Source organism: Hemitrygon akajei, chromosome 11 (assembly GCF_048418815.1).
Source record: "Hemitrygon akajei chromosome 11, sHemAka1.3, whole genome shotgun sequence".
In the NCBI taxonomy this organism is placed as follows: domain Eukaryota; kingdom Metazoa; phylum Chordata; class Chondrichthyes; order Myliobatiformes; family Dasyatidae; genus Hemitrygon; species Hemitrygon akajei.
Window position 1 is genome coordinate 5,254,523 of NC_133134.1, and position 27,411 is coordinate 5,281,933.

The 27,411-nt window shown below is 43.9% G+C and overlaps 1 protein-coding gene across 6 annotated transcripts in view; it reads right to left on the minus strand.

Moving 5' to 3' along the window:
* The window catches only part of capn15 (calpain 15), a 286,273-nt gene that overhangs the window by 167,330 nt on the left and 91,532 nt on the right, over positions 1 to 27,411 (minus strand). The window contains exon 3 of one of the 6 annotated variants that reach the window (XM_073060103.1): positions 22,401 to 22,544. The exons of the other annotated variants lie outside the window; for them this stretch is intronic. The gene's annotated coding sequence lies outside the window, so the exon portion shown is untranslated. The remainder of the gene's footprint in view (positions 1 to 22,400; positions 22,545 to 27,411) is intronic. 6 annotated transcript variants of the gene reach the window in all.

Below are 27,411 nucleotides of genomic sequence, written 5' to 3' on the forward strand. Positions count from 1 at the left end.
GCCACGTGCAATCATAGTAATTTATAATAATTTATAATAAATAGAACAGTCAGTGACATATTTCATGACATATGATAAAGTTGATTCTGATTTTGTTCAAGTATTATTTGGTTATTGTTCCAAAGAAGCCCTTGCTATGCTTTACCATATTAAAGATACTGTCCTATATAAATATGTCACTTTTGTTATTGGTGAACTTGAAAAAGATTAGATTCATTTACTTGTCACATGTAAGTCAAGGCATACAGTGAAATGCATCATTTGTATCAACGACCAACAGACTACGAGGATGAAGCCCTGCTGAAGGGTCTCGGTCTGAAATGTCGACTGTACCTTTTTCCATAAATGCTGAGTTCTTCCAGCATTTTGTGTGTTGCTTGGATTTCCAGCGTCTGCAGATTTTCTGTCATTTGTGATTGGATACTCCAAGGAAGTGCTGGGGGTAGCCCACAAGTATTGACATTCTTCTAGCACCAACATAGCATGCCCACAACTTGCTAACCCTGACCCGGATGTCTGTGGGATGTGGGGGAACCGGAGCACCCGGAGGAAATCCACGCAGTCATAGGGAGGACGTACAAACTCCTTATGGACTGGCGGGAATCGAACCCCAATCAGTGATTACTGGTGCTGTAAAGTGTTGGGCCAGCTGCTACGCTACCCTGTCGCCCTGTATGATGTATTGTAAATGCATAACAGTGGGTATATTTAAAGCAGACGATTGATAGGTTCTTTATTAGTCAGGATGTCTAAGGTTACGGGAAGAAGACAGGAGACTAGAGTTAAGAGAGATAATAAATCAGCCATGATGGAATAGCAGAGCAGACTCGATGGGCTGAATGGCCTGACTCTGCTCCTATGTCTGTTGGTCTTATAAGATACATCATTCAGACTGAAAACTCTCTGCTTTCAATCCCCCTTCCCAAAAAGGACATGACCTTCTCCTGACCCACACTCTAATTAAAGGTCTACTCCTTTGCAAGAACATTATTCATCAACCCCCGAACTATTAATCTTCCTTATATCGAGAGCATTCTAACAGGATGCATGGAGTTCTCAGTATTGTCTGCTTTAATAAATAATTACATTCACTAATGGTTCTCGGCAGGGAGGAGGTGGATTTTAAACGCTGATAATGTGAAGTTTCTCATGAACATGACGTCACTCAGCTTCATTGAGGGTGGGAAGGAATGAGGGGACGTGAACTGAGGAGGCAGCCAGCATAAACAGGGCAGAGAGTGCAATGCAGAAACAGGACAGATGTAGAATGTATACTTAGGTGCAGGGTAAATGGTGGGAGGAGAGAACTGAGGGACACTAATGGACACAGAAGAAGCCAAAGAGAGCATCTGCTTCATCCTGTCATTCCACTGTCGCAAGGCTTCCCCTTCCTTTCAGACACTGCCCTGATCTCGACAATACTAAACTCAAACTGCAGCTTGCCAGTGTGTCACCACTCTGATCACTCTGCACTCTTGCAGCGTTCCGTAAGGAGTCTCTGTACGAACGCATGGGTTGTCCCCGGGTGCTCTCGTTTCCTCCCTCAAAGACGTACCGGGTATGTTCATTAGTTGTAAATTGTCCCGTGATTAAGTTAGGGGTAATGGAGTTTGTTGGAGACTGTGTAGTTCGAATGGCCAAGAGGACCCACTCCATGTTGTGTGGCTACATAATAAATGAGCAAATACGGACCTTTTGTGTTGTTGCTTCATTTTAATTATATCTTTCCACAACCTATGGACTCATGTTAAAGAACTCTACAACTCAAGATTTCAGTTTGGACATATGCATTATTCATTATTTTATTTGCCTTTTTGTATTTGCACAACTTGTTGTCTTTTGCACACTAGTTTGTCCATCTTTGTGTGTAGGTTTTCACTGATTCTATTATTTTTTTGTTCTACTGTGAATGCCTGCAAGAAATGTATCTCAGAGTTGTATATGGTGACAAATATGGACTTTGATAATAAATTTACTTTGAACTTTAAGTTGTGTTTGTGCTTTTATTGTGAATGTGGTTTATCTGATGTTTGGTACTTGTGAGTAAGTTTTTCATTGGACGTGCTCACATATGTAAACAGATAAAGATAACTGAGTCCTGATGAGGCATCTCTTCTCGAAACATCAACTGTTTATTCATCTCCATATACGCTGCCTGACCTGCTGATTTCCTCCAGCATTTTGTATGTGTGGCTAAAGATTGGCTTAATTTGTCACATGCACATCGAAACATACAGTGAAATGCGTTATCTTGTGTCAGACCGCGAGGTTGGTTAGGAACAGCCTGCAAATATCACTGTGCTTCCAGTGCCAACGTACCATACCCACAATTTACTAATCCTAGCCCAGATGTCTGCGGAATGTGGGAGGAAACCCACGAGGACACGGGGAGAATGGACAGACAGCGGCAGGAACTGAACCCTGATCTTACAGCTGACAGTAACGTGTTGCACTAAGTGCTACACCATCGCACTGGCCCTAGATTATTACAACTATTCACCAGAATTTTAGACTTTCCTGTTTGTGAGTCAGTTCCCATAACCAGCTGGCTATCCTAAACATAAGGAGCACCTTCACTACATCCGCTTTACCAGCCCTGATGCCCCAGGTGTAGTAAATACACTTCCTATTTCCATACCAGCTCCACCCCGCCCGGCTGTGAAAGGAGGGTTGGGCATGGGGCTAGCAACCTCATCCTGTCAGAACCCAGAGTTTCAGAAACCCCAAAGACCTCATTGCTGGGAGAGAAAGGGTCTTCACCCAGAAGACGTATGAAGTTGTGGGGTGAAAGCAGAACCACAGAGCTGATGAATTTTCGGCCCAGGCCTGAGGACACTGGTCAGCTGCTGTCGGTGGGGGTGAAGGGTTTAAGAAAAAGAATGCCCACATTGTTGTGTCTCCCACAGCCTTGTCTACTGCCAAGATGAGGCTAAAAGTTAAGTAGATGAACATCACCTCAACTTCTGCCTAGTAGTCTTCATCCCAATGGCATGAATATCGAGTTCTCTGATTTCTGGTAATCATTCCGCTCTAGCTCCACTTTCACCCTTATTCCACTGGGCCCATCACCCATCCAGTCTATTGAGCCCATCACCCACCCTCTCCACTGGGGGGCCCATCACCCACCTTCACCACTGGGGGGCCCATCGCCCACCCTCTCCACTGGGCCCATCACCCACCTTCACCACTGGGGGGCCCATCGCCCACCCTCTCCACTGGGCCCCATCGCCCACCCTCTCCACTGGGGGCCCATCGCCCACCCTCTCCACTGGGGGGACCATCGCCCACCCTCTCCACTGGGGGGCCCATCACCCACCCTCTCCACTGGGGGCCCATCACACACCCTCTCCACTAGGGGCCCATCACACACCCTCTCCACTAGGGGCCCATCACCCACCCTCTCCACTGGGGGCCCATCACCCACCCTCTCCACTAGGGGCCCATCACCCACCCTCTCCACTGGGGGCCCATCACCCACCCTCTCCACTAGGGGCCCATCACCCACCCTCTCCACTGGGCCCATCACCCACCCTCTCCACTGGGGGCCCATCACCCACCCTGTCCACTGGGTCTATCACCCACCCTCTCCACTGGGCCCATCACCCACCCTCTCCACTGGGGGCCCACATTGAAATCTATTGAATGTTTTAAGGCCTCGACAGAGTGGATATGAAGAGGATGTTTCCTTTGGTAGGCAGGTATAGGACACGACATCAAAATAGAGCAATGTCTTATTTAGAACAGAGATGAGGACTAATTTCTTTAAACAGGGGATAGAGAATCTGTGGAACTCATTTGCACAGGCGCTTGTAAAGCCAGGTCACTGTGTGCATTTAAGGTAGAGGTTGACAGGTTGTTGATTAGTCAGGGCGTGAAAGGTTACAGAGAGAAGGCAGGAGAATGAGGTCGCAAGGGAAATGGATCAGCCCTGATTCAAATGGCAGAACAGACCTGTTGGGCCAAATGGCTGAATTCTGCTCCTATGTCTCATGGTTTTATGGTCTTAATTGGCAGATGGTGATCAGACGACAGAGGGAGCTGAGTCACTGCCGAGGCCCACTGCCAATTTTCACCATCGATTTCCCCCTGAAGCTTCTTCCACTTCAGAGCGGCAGCTCGATGAAGTAACTAGGCCAAGAAAACATCTGTTCAGGATTGAATCCAGCAGATCTGCCTGCTGATTAAGCACTTTGGCATTCAATGTGACTAACATCAAAGCATCTTTCCGATCAATTGCTATAGCAAAAATGATAGCATTGCCACCGTGTGCTCCCCTTACATCAGTGTAAGACACTACCTCAGTGTGTGGGCTGGGAACCGCCTACCTCCAAACAGTCATACAGCACTACAGAACAGGCCATTTGGCCCATCTAACCTGTGTCATACTGTTGCTCTGCCTATTCCCATCAATGCGCACCTGGACCACAGCCCTCCATACCCCTCCCATCCATGTAGTTATCCAAACTGCTCTAAATGCTGCAATGATCCACCATTTGCACTAGCAGCTCATTCCACACTCACCACCCTCTGAGCGAAGATGTTCGAACGCAGGTTTCCCTTAAATGTTTCACTTTTCACTCTTAACCTATGACCTCTAGTTCTCTAGAAAATGAATCTTAGGGGTGCATATTGTGACATTTATTTATTTTGATAATAAATTTACTTTGAAATTTGAGGTAGGTGACCAGAACTGCTCACTCCCATACACAGAATTTGGCCCCACCAACATCTTGTACAACTCTCGATCTTAGTGTTTAGTTTTGGAAAGCTGTCTCACACCCCTTTGCGGTCACCTTGCCTCTGGTATGGACCATTCCATTTCAAAGCCTCTGTAGTGTGAAATTCATTCACCACCGGCACCAATGTTCAAAGTTCAAAGGAAATTTATTATCAAAGGACATAAACATCACCATATACAGCCCTAATATTCATTTTCTTGTGAGCAGACTTACTAAATCCATAATAGAATAATAACCATAACAGAATCAATGAAAAACCTGGGTGTTCAACCAGTGTGTAAGAGACAACAAACTTGCAAATAAAGAAATAACAACAACAACAACAATAAATAAATAAATAAATAAATAAATTTAATATAATCCTGGGGGGACCAATATCCTAGCGGGGAGGTTTGCTAGGGCTACGGGGCAGACTTTAAACTAGTAAGATGGGGGGGCGGAAATCAATTTGAGGAAACTATGGGAGAGGAGGTTAGTTCACCAGTAGAGCAAGTAAGTAGACAGTGTGTGAGGGAGGACAGGCAGGTGATGGAGGAGGGATGCGCTCAGCCCGAAGTTGTAGGGGAGAAGAAAGAAAAGGATAATAAATTTGAATGCATTGCTAGGGATGAAAAGAGAGGAGGAGGTGGAGAGTATCTTAAATGTATCTATTTTAATGCTAGGAGCATTGTAAGAAAGGTGGATGAGCTTAAAGTGTGGATTGATACCTGGAATTATGATGTTGTAGCTATTAGTGAAACATGGTTGCAGGAAGGGTGTGATTGGCAACTAAATATTCCTGGATTTAGTTGCTTCAGGTGTGATAGAGTAGGAGGGGCCAGAGGAGGAGGTGTTGCATTGCTTGTCCGAGAAAATCTTATGGCGGTGCTTTGGAAGGATAGATTACAGAGCTCCTCTAGGGAGGCTATTTGGGTGGAATTGAGGAATGGGAAAGGTGTAGTAACACTGATAGGAGTGTATTATAGGCCACCTAATGGGGAGCGTGAGTTGGAAGAGCAAATGTGTAAGGAGATCGCAGATATTTGTAGTAAACACAAGGTGGTGATTGTGGGAGATTTTAATTTTCCACACATAGATTGGGAAGCTCATTCTGTAAAAGGGCTGGATGGTTTAGAGTTTGTGAAATGTGTGCAGGATAGCTTTTTGCAACAATACATAGAAGTACCGACTAGAGATGGGGCAGTGTTGGATCTCCTGTTAGGGAATGCGATAGGTCAGCTGACAGATGTATGTGTTGGGGAGCACTTCGGGTCCAGTGATCACAATAGCATTAGCTTCAATATAATTATGGAGAAGGACAGGACTGGACCTAGAGTTGAGATTTTTGATTGGAGAAAGGCTAACTTTGAGGAGATGCGCAGGGATTTAGAGAGAGTGGAATGGGTCAAGTTGTTTTATGGGAAGGATGTAATAGAGAAATGGAGGTCATTTAAGGGTGAAATTATGAGGGTACAGAATCTTTATGTTCCTGTTCGGTTGAAAGGAAAGGTTAAAGGTTTGAAAGCGCCATGGTTTTCAAGGGATATTAGAAACTTGGTTCGAAAAAAGAGGGATGTCTACAATAGATATAGGCAGCATGGAGTAAAGGAATTGCTCGAGGAATATAAAGAATGTAAAAGGAAACTTAAGAAAGAGATTAGAAAAGCTAAAAGAAGTTACGAGTTTGGTTTGGCAAATAAGGTGGATGTAAATCCGAAAGGCTTCTACAGTTATATTAAAAGCAAGAGGATAGTGAGGGATAAAATTGGTCCCTTAGAGAATCAGGGTGGTCAGCTATGTGTGGAGCCGAGGGAGATGGGAGAGATTTTGAACGATTTCTTCTCTTCGGTATTCACTAAGGAGAAGGATATTGAATGGTGTAAGGTGTGGGAAACAAGTAAGGAAGTTATGGAACCTATGACAATTAAAGAGGTGGAAGTACTGGCGCTTTTAAGAAATTTAAAAGTGGATAAATCTCCGGGTCCTGACCGGATATTCCCCAGGACCTTGAGGGAAGTTTGTGTAGAGATAGCAGGAGCTCTGACGGAGATCTTTCAGATGTCATTAGAAACAGGGATTGTGCCGGAGGATTGGCGTATTGCTCATGTGGTTCCATTGTTTAAAAAGGGTTCTAGAAGTAAGCCTAGCAATTATAGACCTGTCAGTTTGACATCAGTGGTGGGTAAATTAATGGAAAGTATTCTTAGAGATAGTATTTATAATTATCTGGATAGACAGGATCTGATTAGGAGTAGCCAGCATGGATTTGTGCGTGGAAGGTCATGTTTGACAAACCTTATTGAATTTTTTGAAGTAGTTACGAGGAATGTTGACGAGGGTAAGGCAGTGGATGTAGTCTATATGGACTTCAGCAAGGCCTTTGACAAAGTTCCACATGGAAGGTTAGTTAAGAAGGTTCAGTCGTTAGGTATTAATGCTGGAGTAATAAAATGGATTCAACAGTGGCTAGATGGGAGATGCCAGAGAGTAGTGGTGGATAATTGTTTATCGGGATGGAGGCCGGTGACTAGCGGGGTGCCTCAGGGATCTGTTTTGGGCCCAATGTTGTTTGTAATATACATAAATGATCTGGATGATGGGGTGGTAAATTGGATTAGTAAGTATGCTGATGATACTAAGGTAGGAGGTGTTGTGGATAATGAGGTGGGTTTTCAAAGCTTGCAGGGAGATTTATGCCGGTTAGAAGAATGGGCTGAACGTTGGCAGATGGAGTTTAATGCTGAGAAGTGTGAGGTTCTACATTTTGGCAGGAATAATCCAAATAGAACATACAGGGTAAATGGTAGGGCATTGAGGAATGCAGTGGAACAGAGAGATCTAGGAATAACAGTGCATAGTTCCCTGAAGGTGGAGTCTCATGTAGATAGGGTGGTGAAGAAGGCTTTTGGAACGCTGGCCTTTATAAATCAGAGCATTGAGTACAGAAGTTGGGATGTAATGTTAAAATTGTACAAGGCATTGGTAAGGCCAAATTTGGAATATTGTGTACAGTTCTGGTCACCGAATTATAGGAAAGATATCAATAAATTAGAGAGAGTGCAGAGACGATTTACTAGGATGTTACCTGGGTTTCAGCACTTAAGTTACAGAGAAAGGTTGAACAAGTTAGGTCTCTATTCATTGGAGCGTAGAAGGTTGAGGGGGGATTTGATCGAGGTATTTAAAATGTTGAGAGGGATAGATAGAGTTGACGTGAATAGGCTGTTTCCATTGAGAGTAGGGGAGATTCAAACGAGAGGACATGATTTGAGAGTTAGGGGGCAAAAGTTTAAGGGAAACACGAGGGGGTATTTCTTTACTCAGAGAGTGATAGCTGTGTGGAATGAGCTTCCTGTAGAAGTAGTAGAGGCCAGTTCAGTTGTGTCATTTAAGGTAAAATTGGATAGGTATATGGATAGGAAAGGAGTGGAGGGTTATGGGCTGAGTGCGGGTAGGTGGGACTAGGTGAGATTAAGAGTTCGGCACGGACTAGGAGGGCCGGAATGGCCTGTTTCCGTGCTGTGATTGTTATATGGTTATATGGTTATATATATATATATATATATAAGCAAGCAATAAATATCAAGAATACGAGATGAAGAGTCTTTGAAAGTGAATCCATTGCTTGTGGGAAGTGAAGCTGAGTGAAGTTCTTCCCTTTGGATCAAGAGCCTGACGGTTGAGGGGTAATGACTGTGCCTGAATCTGGTGGTGTGAGTCTTGAGGCTCCTTCCTGATGGCAGCAGAGAACGTGTGCTAGATGGTGGGGTCCCTAGTAATGGATGCTGCTTTCCTGTAACAATGTAGATTTGCTCGATGGTTGAGAGAGCTTTAACTGTGATGGACTGGGCTGTATCCATAATGCAGTCAGTCAATATACTTTCCACTGCACAGCGACAGAAGTTTGTTAAAGTTTTAAATGTCCTGCCAAGTCTGCTAAGAAAGTAAGGGTGCCGCTGTGCTTTCTTCGTAATTGCACTTCAATGCTGAGCCCAAGACAGGTCCTACGAAATAATAACAAAGAGGAATCTAAAGTTGCTGGCCTCTCCACCTCTGATCAGGACTGGCTCGTGGACCCCTGGTTTCCCTCCTCCTGAAGACAATAATCAGCTCCTTGGTCTTGCTGACGTTGAGTGAGAGGTGGTTGTTAAGGCACCACTCAGCCAGATTTGAAGCTATGCTTAGGCACACAGGCGTAAGTGTAGAGTGAGTAGAGCAGGAGGCAGCACACAGCCTTGTGGTGCACCGGTGCTGATGGAGATTGTGGAGGAGATGCTGTTGCCAGTCTGAGCTGAACTGCCACTGTCGTACAGTTGTCAGTTACTTTCTACCCAAGACAGCAGACAGTGCGCACATTGCAACAGTACCAATGAACTCAAACTAAGGAACAATTTATTGAATTTGGTCTAACTTGAGATTCTAAAGAAAAAGGTTGGCTTTATTTATTTTATTTAGCAATCCAGCACAAAGAAGTTTCTGTATTTACAAAGTAAATATATTATCACAGCTGGGTATGTGACCATATAGGGGTATCTGCAGATTAATTTTCTTGCAGGCATTTACAGAAAAATAAAGAAATACAGTAGTCTCTGTGATCTTGAACAGTGCGACCACTCTATGAAAAAGAGGCAAAGGTTGAAGGTAAGGAGGAGGAAATTTGAAGACTATCTGAGCATTTGATAGCTCTGGGTCTGTACTCGCTGGAGTTTAGAAGAATGGGGGGAGGATCACATTGAAACCTATCAAATCTGAAAGGCCTCGACAGAGTGGACATGGAGAGAAAGTTTCCTATCGTGAGGGAGTCTAGAACCAGAGGGGCACAGTCTTAGAATAGAGTGATGTCCTTTTAGAACAGAGAAAAGGATGAATTTCTTTAGCCAAAGGGTGGTGAATTGGTGCAATTCATTGCCACCGAAAGCTGAGACCAAGTCATTGAGTATACTTAAAGCGGGATTGATGGGTTCTGGATTAATTGGGGCATGAAAGGTTACAGGGAGAATGGGGTTGAGAGAGATAACAAATCAGCAATGGTGAAATGTTGGAGCACACTTGATGGGCTGAATGGCTGAAATCTGCTCCTATGTTTTATGGTCCAGTGGAGATCTGAGGTGTAAGCTCCTACACACAGAGAGTGTGTGATATCTGGAATCTGCTGCAAGAGGAGCGAGTGGAATCAGAATCCTTAATAGATAGATAGATAGATAGATAGATAGATACTTTATTCATCCCCATGGGGAAATTCAACTTTTTTTCCAATGTCCCATACACTTGTTGTAGCAAAACTAATTACATACAATACTTAACTCAGTAAAAAATATGATATGCATCTAAAGCACTATCTCAAAAAGCATTAATAATAGCTTTTAAAAAGTTCTTAAGTCCTGGCGGTTGAATTGTAAAGCCTAATGGCATTGGGGAGTATTGACCTCTTCATCCTGTCTGAGGAGCATTGCATCGATAGTAACCTGTCGCTGAAACTGCTTCTCTGTCTCTGGATGGTGCTATGTAGAGGATGTTCAGAGTTTTCCATAATTGACCGTAGCCTACTCAGCGCCCTTCGCTCAGCTACCGATGTTAAACTCTCCAGTACTTTGCCCACGACAGAGCCCGCCTTCCTTACCAGCTTATTAAGACGTGAGGCGTCCCTCTTCTTAATGCTTCCTCCCCAACACGCCACCACAAAGAAGAGGGCGCTCTCCACAACTGACCTATAGAACATCTTCAGCATCTCACTACAGACATTGAATGACGCCAACCTTCTAAGGAAGTACAGTCGACTCTGTGCCTTCCTGCACAAGGCATCTGTGTTGGCAGTCCAGTCTAGCTTCTCGTCTAACTGTACTCCCAGATACTTGTAGGTCTTAACCTGCTCCACACATTCTCCATTAATGATCACTGGCTCCATATGAGGCCTAGATCTATTGTCTAGGTCTAGATATATTGAGAGCACACAATATACTTCAATGTTTTACAGTTGTAAATAGGAGAAAGTCGCTCTCTCCAGCCTGACTAGCTAATTCCATCGGAGAAAACCCAAGTGGTCACTGGGAGAATGTACAAAGTCCTGAAAGACAGTGGGATAACCACTTCCTTATCATACCATTCCAGGTTCAAAGTCACTTCGATCACACTTCTTCCCCATTCTGATGTTTGCTTTGAACAACAACCGAACCTCTTGACTGTATTTGCATGATTTCATGCATTGAGTTGCTCTCACGTGATTGGCTGATTAGATACTTGCATTAACGAGGTGTACAGGTATACAGTCAGCCCTCCTTATCCACGAGGGATTAGTTCCGGATGCTCAAGTCCCTTATTTAACCTGTCTCAATGCAGTGGACCTTAGGACCCAGTGGAACTCCAGACCTTATTTAACCTGTCTCTGTGCGGTGGACATTAGGACCCAGCGGCAGAGATCTGAATCCGCAGTGTTTCTGTTCACGAAATAATCATGATCACAATTGAAAATAAAGTGGAAATAATAAAGCGATCGGAAAGAGGTGAAACGCCATTGGTCATTGCAAAAGTGTTAGGCTACGTCGGTCAATGATCGGCACAATATTAAAGGATAAAGTGAGAAAGGCTCTGCCCTGATGAAAGCTACAATTATTACTAAGCAATATGGTGGTTTAATTATTGGGTTTTGGGTTTTTGATCCTCCACATCAACCCGGCACAGTGGAGAGCGCACTCGATAACGGTCTGTCACTAGATCGAACTCAGGAACTTCCGTTCCCGAGCCCAGCGCTGAAACATACGTTCTTAAGTGTTTTATATGCATAGAAAGGTAAAATATATACTATATACTAAGACAAACGTTTGACTAACTGACGCTAAATAATAGCGGATGTACCTATTCGGACCTACTTAGTAAGAGAACTTCCGATTTTTTTCGATCCCAATCCACGATAACTCACCCACATCCTCCCGTATACTGTAAATCATCTCTAGATTACTTATAATACCTAATACAATGTAAATGCTATGTAAAATAGTTGTTATACTGCATTGTTTAGGGAATAATGACAAGAAAAAAAGTCTGTACATGCTCGAACAACAAGTGGTGGAAGAGCACTTCCGGTTTTTTGAGATTCACGATTGGTTAAATTTGCGCATAAGGAGGGCTGACTGTACCTAATAACATGCCCACTGAGTGTACATTGAAACACAGAATGAAATGTGTAGTACCACTTGTCTCTTTACCATTCAGCAAGGACAATCTTGGCCTCTTAGGTTTTTATACACAAATTTGGTCAAAATATCCATTGGATCCTTCCCATGATTTCTCCTCCCCTCCTCCTTCTCTTTGTCTCCATTCCTCATTTTGCCTCCCCTCTTATCCCTTCTCTTCTCCTCATCTGCCTATCACCTCCCACTGGTTCCCCTCTTCCTCCCATGGTCCACTGTCCTCTCTGATCAGATTCCTTCTTCTCCAGCCCTTTACCTTTCCACCTATCACCTCCAGCTTTTTATTCCCCTCCCTTCACCACCTATCTTCTCCCTCACCCTTCACTTGCCAGCTTGTATTCTTTCCTCCCCCCCACCTTCTTATTCTGTCCCCTTCCTTTCCAGATCTGATGAAGGGTCTCCGTCCGAAATGTTCTCTGCATAGACACTGCCTGTCCTACTGAGCTCCGCCAGCATCTTGTGTTTGTTGCTCAAGTACTTCAGCAGGCAGGTTGTGACAGGTGGTGGCTCATAAAGATCTTTTTTGCAGCCTCAACTAATTTCTGTACTTACCTAAATGACTTTGATGACAGGTCAGAAAACCACATCTTCTAGTTTGGCAGTAGCACAAAGATTAGCAGAGCTGAAGGAGTTCTGATGGAAACAGTAAACTATTCAGTGGTCACCTTATTTGGTACACCTGCTCTGACAAACTGCTGATCTGGGACTTTCATGCACAACTGTCTCTGCAGTTTGTAGAGATTGGTGTGAGAAACAAACAATATATCATCCCCACAGTGGCAGTTCTGTGGATGAAAACGCCTTGCTAATGAGAGAATTCAAAGGAGAATAACCAGACTGGTTCAAGCTGACAGGAGCTCAAATAACCACGCATTACAACAGCGGTGTGCAGAAGAGCATCTCTGAACACACAACACGTTGAACCTTGAAGTGAATGGGCCACAGCAGCAGAAGACCACGAACATTGCTAGGCAACCGTGGCTGACAAGGGAAGTTAAGGACTGCATAAAAGCCAAGGAAAGGGCATATAAGGTAGAAAAAGTGAGTAGGAAGTTGGATGATTGGGAAGCTTTTAAAATCCAACAAAAGGCAACTAAAAAAGCTATAAGAAGGGAAAAGATGAAATATGAGGACAAACTAGTCAGTTATATAAAGCAGGATAGAAAATGTTTTTCAGTTACATAAAGAATAAAAGGAAGGTGAGAGTTGATATTGGACCACTGGAAAATGATGCTGGTGTGGTAGAAATGGGGATGGATGGATGAAGAAATGACAGATGAACTTAATAAGTATTTGCTTCAGTTTTTACTGTGGAAGACATTAGCTGTGTGCCAGGAGTTAGTGAGCGTCAGGGAGCAGGAGTGAGTGCCATTGCTATTACAAAAGAAAAAGTGCTGGGCAACTGAAAGGTCTTAAGGTGGTTAAGTCACCTGGACCAGATGGACTACATCCCAGAATCCTGAGAGAGGCTGCTGAAGAGATAGCTCCCTGACCCTCACTAACTTCTGGCACACAGCTAGTGTCTTCCACAGTAAAGACTGAAGCAAAGTACTTATTAAGTTCATGGCCCTGATCCTTCAAGAATCACTTGATTCTGGCATGGTCCCAGAGTACTGGATTGCAAATGTTACTCCACTCTTTAAGAAGGAAAGGCAGCAAAAGAAAGGAAATTATAGGCCAGTTAGCCAAACCTCAGTGGTTGGGAAAATGATAGAGTCCATTATTAAGGACGAGGTTTTGGGGTACTTGGAGACTAATAATAAAATAAGTCAAAGTCAGTATGGTTTCTTTAAAGAGAAATCTTGCCTGTCAAATCTGTTAGAGTTCTTTGAGAAAGTAACAAGCAGGGTGGACAAAGGAGAGGCAGTGGATGTCATTTACCTGGATTTTCAGAAGGCGTTTGATAAGGTGCCTCACATGAAACTGCTTAACAAGATAAAATCCTATGGTGTTACAGGAAAGATACTGGCATGGATAGAGGGATGGCTGACAGGCAGGAGGCAATGAGTGAAAATAAAAGGGGCCTTTACTGGTTGGCTGCTAGTGACTAGCGGTATTCCTCAGGGGTCAGTATTGGGACTTTTCATATTGTTTGTCAGTTATTTAGATAATGGAATTGATGGCTTTGTGGCAAAGGTTGCAGATGATATGAAAGTAGGTGGTGTTGAGGAAGCAATGCAATTGCAGCAGGACTTCAACAAATTGGAAGAATGGGCAAAAAAGTGACAGATGGAATACTGTGTTGGGAAATGTATGATAATGCATTTTGGTAAAAGGAACAATAGAGTGGACTATTATCTAAATGGGGAGAAGGTTCAAACATCAGAGGTACAGAGGGACTTAGGAGTCCTTGTGCAAGACTTCCAGAAGGTTAATTCACAGGCTGAGTCTGTGGTAAAGAAGGCAAATGCAATGTTGTCATTTATTTCAAGGGGAACAGAATATAAAAGCAAGGAGATAATGCTGAAGCTTTATCAGACACTAGTCAGGCTGCACTTGGAGTATTGTCAACAGCTTTGGGCCCCAAATCTCAGAAAGGATGTGTTATCATTGGAGAGAGTCCAGAGGAGGCTCAAGAGGATGACTCTGGAAATGAAGGGGTTAACATGTGAGGAGTGTTTGGCAGCTTTGGGCCTGTACTCACCGGAATTTAGAAGAATGTTGGGGGGGGGGGGTAATATCTCATTAAAACCTGCCGAATGTTGAAAGGACTAGATAAGGAAGAAGTGGAGAGGATGTTTCCTATGGTGGGGGTATCCAGAACTAGAGGGCACAGCCTCAAAATTGAGAGGTATTATTTTAGTACAGAAATAAGAAGGGATTTTTTTTTTCGCAAAATAGTGGTGAATCTGCGGAATACACTGCCACACACAGGTGGAGGCCGCGTCCGTGGGTATATTCAAAATGGAAGTTGATAGATTCCTGACTGGTCGGGGCATCAAGGGATATGGTGAGAGGGCAGGTGTATGGAGTTGAGTGGGATTCAGGATCAGCCATGATGAAATGGTGGAGCAGATTTGATGAGCTGAATGGCCTAATTCTGCTCCTATGTCTTATGGTCTAACCTACGTTCAGTGGTACGGAGGTGCCAGTGAGTGTATAATGAAATATTAAAAGGTTGCTAAATGAAAACTGAATTAAAGGCGATTGATTTTAATGTGGGTAAGTGCATGGTCATCCAAGTGTAAAGGATCGATGTGTTTTCTCCAAGCGGTGAATAGCAGGCAAGGAGCTCCAAAGGGAATTGAGGGTCAATCCACGGATTAAATGTCATGAACAGGAGGAAAAATTATTTGAAAAGGCAACAGAATGCTGACATTTATTGCTGGAGAACTGAAATACAAAAGCAATGGAAATGAAGCCTCAATCAAACCATACATGGAATATTATAAACAGTTCTGAACCTTTAATTTGCAGGTTGAGTTCGTAGTATGGAAGGCAAATGTAATGTTAGCATTCATTTTGAGAGGACCAGAATATAAAATAAAGGATGTAATGCTGAGATTTCATGAAGTATTGGTCAAACCACATATTTGGAGTACCATGAGCAGTTTTGGGCCCCTTATCTAAGAAAAGATATCCTGGCTTTGGAGAGAGTCCAGAGGGGGTCAAGAGAATTATTCCAGGAATGAAAGGGTAAACGAATGAGGAGAGCTTGATGGCTCTGGGCCCATAATCTCTGGAGTTTAGAAGAATGAGGGGGATCTTACTAAAAGCTATCAGATATTGAAAGGCCTAGATAGAGTGGACCTGGAGAGGATGCGTCCTATAGTGGAAGAGTGGACCTGGAGAGGATGCTTCCTATAGTGGGAGAGTGGACCTGGAGGGGATGCGTCCTATAGTGGGAGAGTGGACCTGGAGGGGATGCTTCCTCTCGTGGGAGAGTGGACCTGGAGAGGATGCTTCCTATAGTGGGAGAGTGGACCTGGAGGGGATGCGTCCTATAGTGGGAGAGTGGACCTGGAGGGGATGCTTCCTCTCGTGGGAGAGTGGACCTGGAGAGGATGCTTCCTCTTGTGGGAGAGTGGACCTGGAGAGGATGCTTCCTCTCGTGGGAGAGTGGACCTGGAGAGGATGCTTCCTCTCGTGGGAGAGTGGACCTGGAGAGGATGCTTCCTATAGTGGGAGAGTGGACCTGGAGAGGATGCTTCCTCTTGTGGGAGAGTGGACCTGGAGAGGATGCTTCCTCTCGTGGGAGAGTGGACCTGGAGAGGATGCTTCCTATAGTGGGAGAGTCTAGGACCAGAGGGCAGAGTTTAATAAGGTCTTGATTAGTAAGGGTGTCATAGGTTATAGGGAGAAGGCAGAAGAATAGGGTTGAGAGGGATAATAAATCAGTCATGATGCAATGGCAGAACAGACTTAATGGGCCAAATGGCCTAATTCTGCTCCTATATCTTATGGTCGTAACATTGTGAAGGAGAGACTGAGCTTCAGGACAGTAGAACCTACTAACATAACATCTAGATGTCCAGGGTTATGTTACACAGAGAGATTCTGTAAGCTGGGATCATATTCTCCAGGATTTATCACTTCTTTTCATCCAGCCTATCTCTGTCGGTGGGAAGCTTAAGAGTAGGAAACAAAATTAAAAACTTTCATGAGGGGAGCCAAAGATGAACAATTAGCTTTATTTGACACATGCCTACAGCAGATACAATCTCAATGGCTCTTCACGTGGCCATGGATAACTTGGACAATACAAACACGACGTCAGGATGCTGCTCATAGACTGTGGCTCAGTGTTTAACATAACATTCCCATAATTCTTACTGATAAGCCACAGAATCTGGGCCTCTGTACCTCCCTCTGCAATTGGATCCTTGACTTCCTAATTGGCAATAATATCTCATCCACTCTCGGTGGCACACCTCAGTGATGTGTGCTTAGCCTACTGCTCGACTCTCTCTATACCATGACACTGTGGCTAGGCAGAGCTCATTTTTTAAATCATTTCTGTTTTGGCACTATTTTAATCTATTTTTTAAAATTATATACACACACACACACACTTACTGTAATTGATTTACTATTTTCTTTCTTTCATATTGTCAGGTATTGCAATGAACTGCTGCTGCCAAGTTAACAAATTTCACAAAACAGCAGCAGCAGTTCATTGGAGAGGGTCCAGTGAAGGTTCACAAGGATGATTCTGGGAATGAAAGGGGTATCATACAAGGAATATTTGATGGCTCTAGATCTGTACTCACTGGAATTTAGAAGAATGAAGGGGGATTTCATTGAAACCCTTCGAATGTTGAAAGGCCTAGACAGAGTAGATGTGGGAAGGATGTTTCCCTTGGTGGGAGAGTCTAGGACAAGAGGGCACAGCCTCAGGATAGAGGGGCATCCATGTAAAACAGAGATACTGAGAAATTTCTTTAGCCAGAGGGTGGTGAATTTGTGGAATTTGTTACCTCAGACAGCTGTGGAGACCAAGTCATTGGCGTATTTAAGGTGAAGACTGGTCAGTTCTTGATTGGCCACAGTATCAAAGGTTATGGGGAGAAGGCTGGGGAATAGTGCCGAGGGGGGTGGGGGGGGAGAAGATCAGCTATGATTGAATGGCGGAGCAGACTCAATGGGTTAAATAGCCAATTCTGCTGCTTGTCTTATGGTCTAATATGTGCTCTGTGCGACTGTACGTGCTGTGTTTTGCACCTTGGAGGCCCTGGAGGAATCTGTTTCAACTAGCTATATACCTGTGCAATTAAACTTGAACTTGAAATTACAGACCATGGAACTCTTGGCACACCACAGTAATGAAAGGGAGAAGGGAGACGCAGTAACACAGCGGTAAGCACAACACTTCACAGTGTCAGTGGCCTGGGTTCAATTCCATCACTGCTTGTATGTTCTCCCCATGACTGTGTGGGTTTCTTCTGGGTGCTCTGGTTTCCTCCCACATTCCAAAGATGTACGGGTTAAGTTAGCAATTTGTGGGCATGTCACCTGAAGTGTGGCAACACGGCCCCCAGAAAATCCCGAGACTTGTCCTAGATGCAAAACAACGCATTTCACTGTGTGATTTGATATTTCTATGTAGATGTGACGAATAAAGCTAATCATTAATGCTACAGTGCAGGTAAATGGCATTATGGCCACTGTTAATTAACTGAAACTAAAAGTACGCACCTTAAAAATCTCAATCTTTTTATGTTACCAAGTAGCTCTCTACCTGGCTTCTATGGAACGATACTCTTGCTGTGTACAACAGATTCAAGGAGGGAATATCTCCCCCCATTCACAAACCAGATCCAACTGTAGGACAAAGCCCTCCCTCACCATCATCTCTCCCACGTCAGGGGGTGACAACCAGCATCCAGTCTGGTTTTACTAACTAACTTGAATCATCACCTTACCCACAGCGGAAATATTACTGGGATTGAATCAAGTTTTGTCTGGACTATTTCCAAATGAGTCTTCTTCATGAGTTTGCAAAAGAAAAATCACATTACTGAACTGATTAACCGTTTATTCAAAGCTTTAGATGGTTTATGTGAACAGTTCGGGTCATATTTTAATCCCTGATTGAATTTAAAATCCAATAAGCAATGTAAACTATAATAGATAATATTTATAATTTATGAATCCTTTTTGGCTCATTTTTTCAAGGGAAATAATAAAAATATATCAGTATATATTCTTTGATATTATAATATAGGGGCACCACAGTAACACAGCCATTAGTGCAATGCCTATCACAGCTCAGGGTGTCAGAGTTCAGAGTTCAATTCCAATGCTGCCTCTAAGGAGTCTGTGCATCCTTCCCCTAAGCACTTGGGTTTCCTCCAGGTGCTGTAGTTTCCTCCCTCAGCCCAAAGACTTACCGGTTAATTGGTCATTGTAAATTGTCCTGTGATGAGGTTAGGGTTGAATAGGAGGGTAGCTGGGGGGGGTGCAGCTCATTGGGCCAGAAGGGCCTGTTCTGTGCTGGATCCTTGAAAAAAATAAATAAAATTTATCACTACCCTCTCCCTGATCACACAATGTTTATCCACTAGTCAAAGCAGCAACGATCAGGAAAGTTGCACACACCACTGGGGGTGAGAGGGGAGCATGAGGAAATCTCACAGCAAATCTGTACCCTGTCGTAAGCATAATTTTATGCTATTGCTCCAGAGATAAGAGGGCCCTCTCACTCATGAAACAAATTAAATACAATCACTCTAACTCAAGTTCTGCTATGAAACCGATTAGGGTAACACAGAATTGTAATCCCTTTAAAAACTTTAAACAAGAGAATGATCCCCTAACCTCAAGAAGAAGCTGATGTAGATCGGGGAACTACTTGATTGAGCACCTTCGTTCCGTCCGCCATAAAAAGCTGGATTTCCCGAAAGCCACCCATTTCAACATGTTGATCCATGGTTGCCTCTACTGTCATGATGAGGCCACTTTCAGGTTGGAGGAGTGACACTTCACATTGTGCCTGGGTCGCTCCAAAGTAACAGCATGAACTTTGATTCCTCCAAAATCTGGTAATTTGCCCCTCCTCCCCTTTCTCACTTTTTCCATTCCCCGTTCTGGTTCCCCTCTCAGCCCTTTTCCTCACCTGCACATCTCCTCCCTCTAGTTCCTTTTCTTCCATGGTCTACTGACATTTCCCATCAGATTCCTATTCTTCAGCCCTTTACCTCTTCCAACCATCACCTCCCAAACTTACCATATCTTCCTCCACACTCCCACCTTCCCCTCACCTAGTCTCACCCACCACTTGCTAGCTTGTACTCCTCCACCTCTTATTCTGGCTTCTGCCCTCTTCCTTTCCAGCTCAGATGAAGGAGGAGGGTGAACTAGAGGGAGGTGGTGGTAGATGAGAAGGGGCGAGAGGGGAACCAGAATGCAGTATGGTAAAAGAGAGAAGGGGGGAGAAAGCATCAGACGTTAGAGAAATCGATGTTCATGCTGTTATGTTGGAGGCTACCCAGATGGAATATGAGGTGTTGCTCCTCCAACCTGAGGCAGTAGAGGAGGCCATGAACCGACGTGTCGGAATAGGAATGGGAAATCAAAATTAAATGGGCAGAATCACAGCCTGGATTTAGGCGGCAGCTATCCCTCCCCCCACCCTGGCATCTGGTGGATGACCTGAGGAGAGGTCACTGGCCAAAACACCACCTTTCTCTGTCTCCCTGTCCAGAGATGGTGCTCACCCTGCCAACCACTTATAGCAGCATCTGTTTTCACTTCACGCTGTGTAATAAGACCGTAAGACACAGGAGCTAAATTAACCAATTCAGCCCAGCGAGTCTGCTCCACCCTTCCATCATGGCTGATTTATCATCCCTCTCAAATCCATTCCTTTGTCCTCTCCCCATGATCCCGTACGCCCTGACCATTCAATAACCTATCAAACTCTGCTTTAATACAGTACACTCATTGACTTAGCCTCCACCACCATCCGTGGCAATGAATTTCACAGATTTACGGCTCTCTAGCTAAAGAAATTCCTCATTTCTGTTCTAAATGGAAATCCCCCTATTCTGAGACTGTGTCCTCTGGTCCTAGACTCACCTACTATTCTCAATATCCACTCTATCAAGGCCTTCCAATATTTAACACGTTTCAATGAGATTCACCCCCACCCATCCCCCCCAATTCTTCTAAACTCCAGTGGGTACAGATCTGAGGCCATCAATCTTTCCTCACACATTAACCCCTTCATTCCCAGGATCATTCATGTGAACTTCCTCTGGACCCTCTCCAAAGCCTTTCTTAGATAAGTTACCCCAAACTGCCTACAATAGTCCAAGTAATCAGCAGGCCAGCTGAATCAGGGGCTGAACAGGAAACACAAATTTACCCCAAGAGTATTGCAACAGGGAACAGGAATGGAGGTGGAAGCAAACTGCCCTCCCAGCTCCAGCATGAGAGGCCCCAGTCAGCATACAGAATCAGGGCGAGGACTGCCTGTGTCCCAAAAGCTTTAGTCATAAACCAGATCATTGCTGATGTTACCCTGCCCAGCACACAGACAAATTAAATCCAGAACAGCAGTAGAAGTAATTTTTTTTCTGCTGCACTAACCTAACACATGCTATACACAAGGGACTCTGCTATAGTAACCTGACTTCATCACATCATTATCCCCGAGGCCAGACATGGTCACTCTGTCAGAAACCTCGAAGCACGTGGTTGTGGCAGAACTGTCAGTGCCTTGGAAAGCCTGGAGTGAGGAGGCATTCGAGCGTAAGAAAGCCAAATACCACGAGCTAGTAGAGCAGTGCCAGAGACCAGGGTGGAGGGCACAATGTGGGCCTACAGAGGGGGGTGTAGAGGTTTTGCTGGCTGCTCACAGTGCAGAACCCACTCACTCCTTGGCATTATGGGGAAGGTGGGGAAATGCAAAGAGAACCTCAGGACTTTCACAGAGGCTGCCGAGCGAGCCTCCAGGTGGCTGTAGATCAAGAGGTGTGACCCATGGAACAGTGCTGCTGGGACACAAGCCAGGGCCTGATCAACCCCGGCTGGGCCGACTGTGTGAGGGAATCTGATGCTGAAAGACCTGTAACAGCCGATGACTGCAGGTTACATCACTGATGATGTGCCCCAGTGCATCCCCTGATGTATCAGCATGGTGAGGTAACTGCAGGATAACTTTCCATGTAATTGCCCGAACATAATTAAAGGAAAAAAAAAGCAACGGGTGGTTGTATAAACCCTACGATGTGCTTGGAAGCTGCAGATCCGAGACAGAAGGAATGAAAAAGACAGGCAACTGAAATCTCCCACAAGGCAGGGGAAGTGAGTCACTGTATTCTCTCAACAAGGGGGAAAACAGTGTTGGATTTTGCTGTTTAAATCCAAGGTTCTTTCAGAGGTCAGGAACGAGACACAAAACTTGTTGCTTCATAATCATTTTATTAAGAATTGACAGAAGAAATAGTGACTGGGAGAGCTTAAGATTCAAGAATATGAAGACGGCACTGCTTTGTGCTAAGCTATTTAATACTATTAGAGATAAGAAAAATTCCAATCTAATCGATAAGTAACAATAATAATCCAATTAGAAAGTGCTTGGTCAATACTACAGTAAAAATTAACCAATAAGATTTATATTTTGTCTAGCCATTATAGCAACCTTTCTCATGCCATGGACCTTTCTGAGGACTCCAGGTTGGGAACCCTTACAACAGAGGCATATTACACTGTTAGGTAAATAGAAATACTTAAAATACAAGCAGATAATTAACTGTTAAACTGCAAAGAAAATGACAAACCATCGGATCCAACACAAGAGAAATCGGAATCGGTATCACTAAAATTTGGTTCACAAGTTGGAACATTTACCTTGTGCTCAATGAGACTGTGTAATTGTTACTGCTTGTAGTTTAACTTTCTTATGCCTGCTTGTAGTTAATATAACTACCTATAAACAGTATATACAATTGTTTAATGTGTCCCCTAGTGGTTACAGCTCTTTGTCTCTTTCTTGAGGCTTCTTTGGTATTGCATAATTTGAATAGGGGCAATATGATTTGTTAGTTCTTACCTACAAATTTGAATGGAATATCTGCTTATTTATGGTGTAAGAGTAGAGCACGTTGGTGGGCCATCTTCGCTCTTTTTCTTTCCTTTCTTCTTTTTTCTTAGAATCCTGCTACACTCCAGTTTCAATTCATTTGTTCTCTTAGTGCTTAATAAAACAATCATGAAGCAACAAGTTTATGCCTTATTCTTGACTTCCAAAAGAATCCTTAGATCAAAACCATCAGAATCCAACACTTGTTTTCCAGAATCAGGGTTATTATTACTGACACTTGTAAAATTTGTTGTACTGTGGCACCAGTACAGTGCAATACATTAAAAAGCTATTACCGTAGTTACAATAAGAAAAAAATAAATTAGTAGAGCAGAGAGAGAGAGTAAAATGGGTTCACTGTCCATTCAGAAATCTGATGGTGGAGGGGAAGAAGCTGTTCCTAAAACATTGAGTGTGTGTCTTCAGGCCCCTGTACCTCCCTCCCTGACATTAGTGATTAGAAGAGGGTATGTCCCAGAGGGTGAGTATCCTTAATGATTCAATGCCACCTCTTGGGGCATTGTCTTTTGAAGAAGCCCTCAATGATGGGGAAGCTCTCCTAGTTCTCAGTGACAATGGAATCTCACCAAAGACTCCAGCAAACTTCTACAGATGTACAGTGGAGAGCATTCTAACTCACTGCGTCACCGTCTGGTATGGAGGGGCCATTGCACAGGATCGGAAATAGCTGCAGAGGTCGTAAATATGTTACTAGGCTCCCCTACCTCCCCCCTTATGGTAGAAATCAGAAGAGGGCATGTCCCAGATGGTGAAGGTCCTTTATGATGGAGGCCTCCTTCAGGCACCACTTCTTGAATAAGGAGAGAGGGAGGTGATAGGTCTCACTACCCCCCCCCCCCCTCAAAACACTTTCTTGTTCTAGTTTCTGCCATTTCCTTTTCCTTTCCGGTCCCAATGGAAGTGTCTCAATCTGAAACTAAAGTTGAAGACAGTAGACATCAGGGAGAAAATGGTTGAAGATGTTCTTAAGATTTTATTATCAAAGTACATATATGTCACACATACTACTCTGAGATTTATTTTCCTGCAGGCATTCACAGTAGAACAAAGAAATACAATAGAATCAATGAAAAATTACAGACGAAGACTGACAAACAACCAGTCTGTGCAAAACACAAACCGCGCAAATACAACATAATAATTATAAATAAATAATACTGAGAACACGAGTTGTAGAATCCTTGAAAAACAGTCCACAGGTCGTGGAATCAGTTCAGAGTTAATTTTATTCATGTTGGTTCAGACGCCTGATAGTTGAACTGTTCCTGAACAGAGAAACATAGAAAATAGGTGCAGGAGTAGGCCATTTGGCCCTTCGAGCCTGCACCGCCATTCAGTATGATCATGGCTGATCATCCAACTCAAAACCCTGTACCTGCTTTCTCTCCATACCCCCTGATCCCTTTAGCCACAAGGGCCATATCTAACTTGCTCTTGAATATAGCCAATGAACCGGCCTCAACTGTTTCCTGTGGCAGAGAATTCCACAGATTCACCACTCTCTGTGTGAAGAAGTTTTTCCTCATCTCGGTCCTAAAAGGCTTCCCCTTTATCCTTAAACTGTGACCCCTCGTTCTCGACTTCCCCAACATCGGAAACAATCTTCCTGCATCTAGCCTGTCCAATCCCCTTAGAATTTTATACGTAGTGGTGAGGGACCGAAGACTCCTGTCCCTCCTTCCCAAAGGCACCAGAAAGAAGTGAGCGTGGCCTGGAAGGTGTGGGTCCTTGAAGATAAATGCTGGCTTCTTGAGGCAGTGTTCCGTGTAGATGTGCTCAGTGGTGGGGAGGGCTTTGCTTGTGATGGACTGGGCTGTATCCACGATTTTTGTAGACTTTTCCATTCCTGATCATTGGTGTTTCCACACCAGGCTGTGACACAAGCAGTCAGGATACTCTGCAACATGCATCTATAGACATTTGTCAAAGTTTTAGATGACTTGCCAAATCTGTGTAAACTTCTAATAAAGTAGAGCTGCTGCCGTGCCTTCTTTGGAATGGTACTCATGTGTGGGATCCAGTCCCAGGGCTTCACTGGGGTAAATCCCGAGGATGTCTCCAAAGCCAAATATTGTCAGCTATGGCATCAGTGGCCTTCCTTCCAGAAGGTCAGAAGTGGAACAACCACTAATGGTTGTACAACATTCAATCCCACTGTGACTTTCAAGAAGAAATTTGAAAAAAAGGTTGAGTTAAAATGCAAAGATGTCTAAGGCTACAAAAATGTATGTTCTCCCCTTGACTGTGTGGGTTTCCTCCCACAGTCCAAAGGCATATGGGTTAGTAAGAGTGTGGTAGGCAATCTTCCACTTGTCTAGAGAGGGCACCACGGTAGCACCGTGGTTAGCACAACACTTTACGGTACCAGTGACCTGGGTTCAATTCCCACTGCTGTCTGTAACGAGTTTGTACGTCCTCCCCAGGGCAGCGTAGGTTTTCTCCCACAGTCCAAAAAAGTACTAGTTAGTAGGTCAATTGGTCGTTGTAAATTGTCCTGTGACTAGGCTGTGGTGAAATCGGAGGATTTCTGGCCTGTGTGGCTTGAAGGTCCCTATTCTGGGAGGGAGGAAGGGGTGGACAGATAAATATAATGAGTACCTAGACTGCTCTGACATCGCCCACACTATGGCCGTTACTTACATAAAAGACAAAAGCAGCAGAAGACTATCCAGAAATCCCCTCAAACCGCACACCGTCCTGAATTAAAAGTTCATTGCTGCTGAAACATCCTGGCAGCAGCACCCACCAGGTGGAGTGCAACAGGGCAGCTCGATAGCATAGCACTGGCGTAGCCCTTTACAGTGCCCACGAACAGGGTTCAACTCCTGCCACTGTTTGTGAAAAATCTGCCCGTTCTCACTGTGATCGCATGGATGTCCTCCAGGTGCTCTGGTTTCCTCCCACATTCCAAAGACATACAGGTTCGGGTGAATAGGTTGTGGGCAAGCTACGCTGGTGCCAGAATTGTGGAGACACTTATGGGCTGCCCCCAGCACATGCTCAGATTGTGTTGGTCACTGATGCAAAAAAAAGCATTAATGTTTGTGTGACAAATAAAGCTAATCTTTGAAGGGGAGTAAACAGCTGGCCTTTTAGGGTGAGACCCTTCATCAAGACATCTGATAAAGATTTAAAGGTAATCTTTAGATATTCCTCTGGTGCAGTAAATATTTGGGATGTGATTGGGAGAGTTAGAAAGGGTGTCTCTCGAGTGATGCCATAACCTGACTTTCACAACTAGAAGGTTTAAAACTAGATTAAAGCTCATGTTTCAAGAAGGTGGTTCAGCATCTTTTCAAAGCACAATTAGGGATGAGCAATAAATGTTGTCTTCACCATTGATTGCTAGATCCATGAAAATAAATTCAAAGGTTCTGATGTCCAACAGGCTGTTTCTTTTAACAATATTTTCCCACATGGAAGTACTACATATTCAGCTGAAACCTCTTGCAAGAATGGACCTGCTTTTCAGTAAATTTTCTTCTTTCACAATCACAGAGGAATCCGCGGCAAGTGAAATGGATGAGATGCTGTGCATTTCCTGCGTTACTTCCTCCCACAGTAATGAACACGCAGAGTATTACTAATTAAATAGACGCACTGCTGTTCTGCCTTGGTGAACTCTGCTATCATATTCTGAACATCAATACAGGAACAAACGATGCTCAAAAGGTCAAAGATTCAAAGTACACTTATTATCAAAGTGTGTATACAGTACACAACCCTGAGATTCGCACTCCCGCAGGCAGCCACGAAACAAAGGAACATCTCCAAACCCGTTCAAAGAAAAAAAGAACAAATTGCGCAAAATGGCTAAGAGCATGAAGGTAACACACAGAATGCTAAACATCAAACTGCAAAGTCCATGTAACAGTCTAGGAGTGTTCAGTTCAGCTCAGCACCATGTCGTTTGAGGACTGAACAAATCAAATGAAAACTGACTTGATTAAAAGTAACCTTTGTTCAATGACAGCATTATTATTTTTCCATACTTGCTTGTGACATGGAGAGAAACCCTGCAACCCCCAGCCCCTCACTGCTTGTGTCACTCACATAAACTGGGGGCATTTTACACCGGACAAGTAACTAACCATCAGTGGGAGGAGACCTCAGCTGAGGGAGACAATGATTAAACAAAGATTTCTCTGAACTTCCTTCCCCCTCTCCCTTCTTGGATTTTCTGTTCGCCATTCTGTTATCCTCCCACCCCTTCACCTCACCTCCCTCTGGTTCCCCTCCTCCTTCAAAGTAAGTTTTATGATCAAAGTACGTGTATGTCACAATATACCACCCTGAGATTCATATTCCTGTGGGCATACTCAGCAAATCTGTAGAATAGAAACTATAAAATACTCAATGAAAAATCAACCAGCGTGAAGAAAACAACCAACAGTGTAAATACAAATATTAATAGATAACAAGAACATGAGATGGAGAGAGATCATTGGTTGTAGGAACATTTCAATGAGGGGGCAAGGGAGTATAGTCATCGCCTTCTATTCAAGAGTCAGATGGCTGAGGGGTAGTAACCTTCAATGCATCACCAGAGACAGCCTATCCACCATCAAGGGCACCTATACAGAAAGGTGCTGGAAAAAGACCAGGAGCATCATGAAGGATCCCACCCACCCTGCTCAAGTTCTGAATTTCATTTAAATACATTATTTGTTACTCAGTTAAACAGCATCTTGTCGTTATGTCATTTAACAATTTCCATGAAACTTCAGCTAATTGGGGTAGCTGCTTCATTGAGCCAAAATGTACTGGCCCCGATGTATCCCAATTAACTGGAATCCATTGTATGTGTACATGTACACCCAGTGGCCACATTATTCACTACCTCCTGTACCTAATAAAGTGGCCACTGAGTGTATATTCATGGTCTTCTGCTGCTGTAGCCCATCCACTTCAAGGTTTTAATGTGTTGTGCTTTCAGAGATGCTCTTCTGCACATTACTGT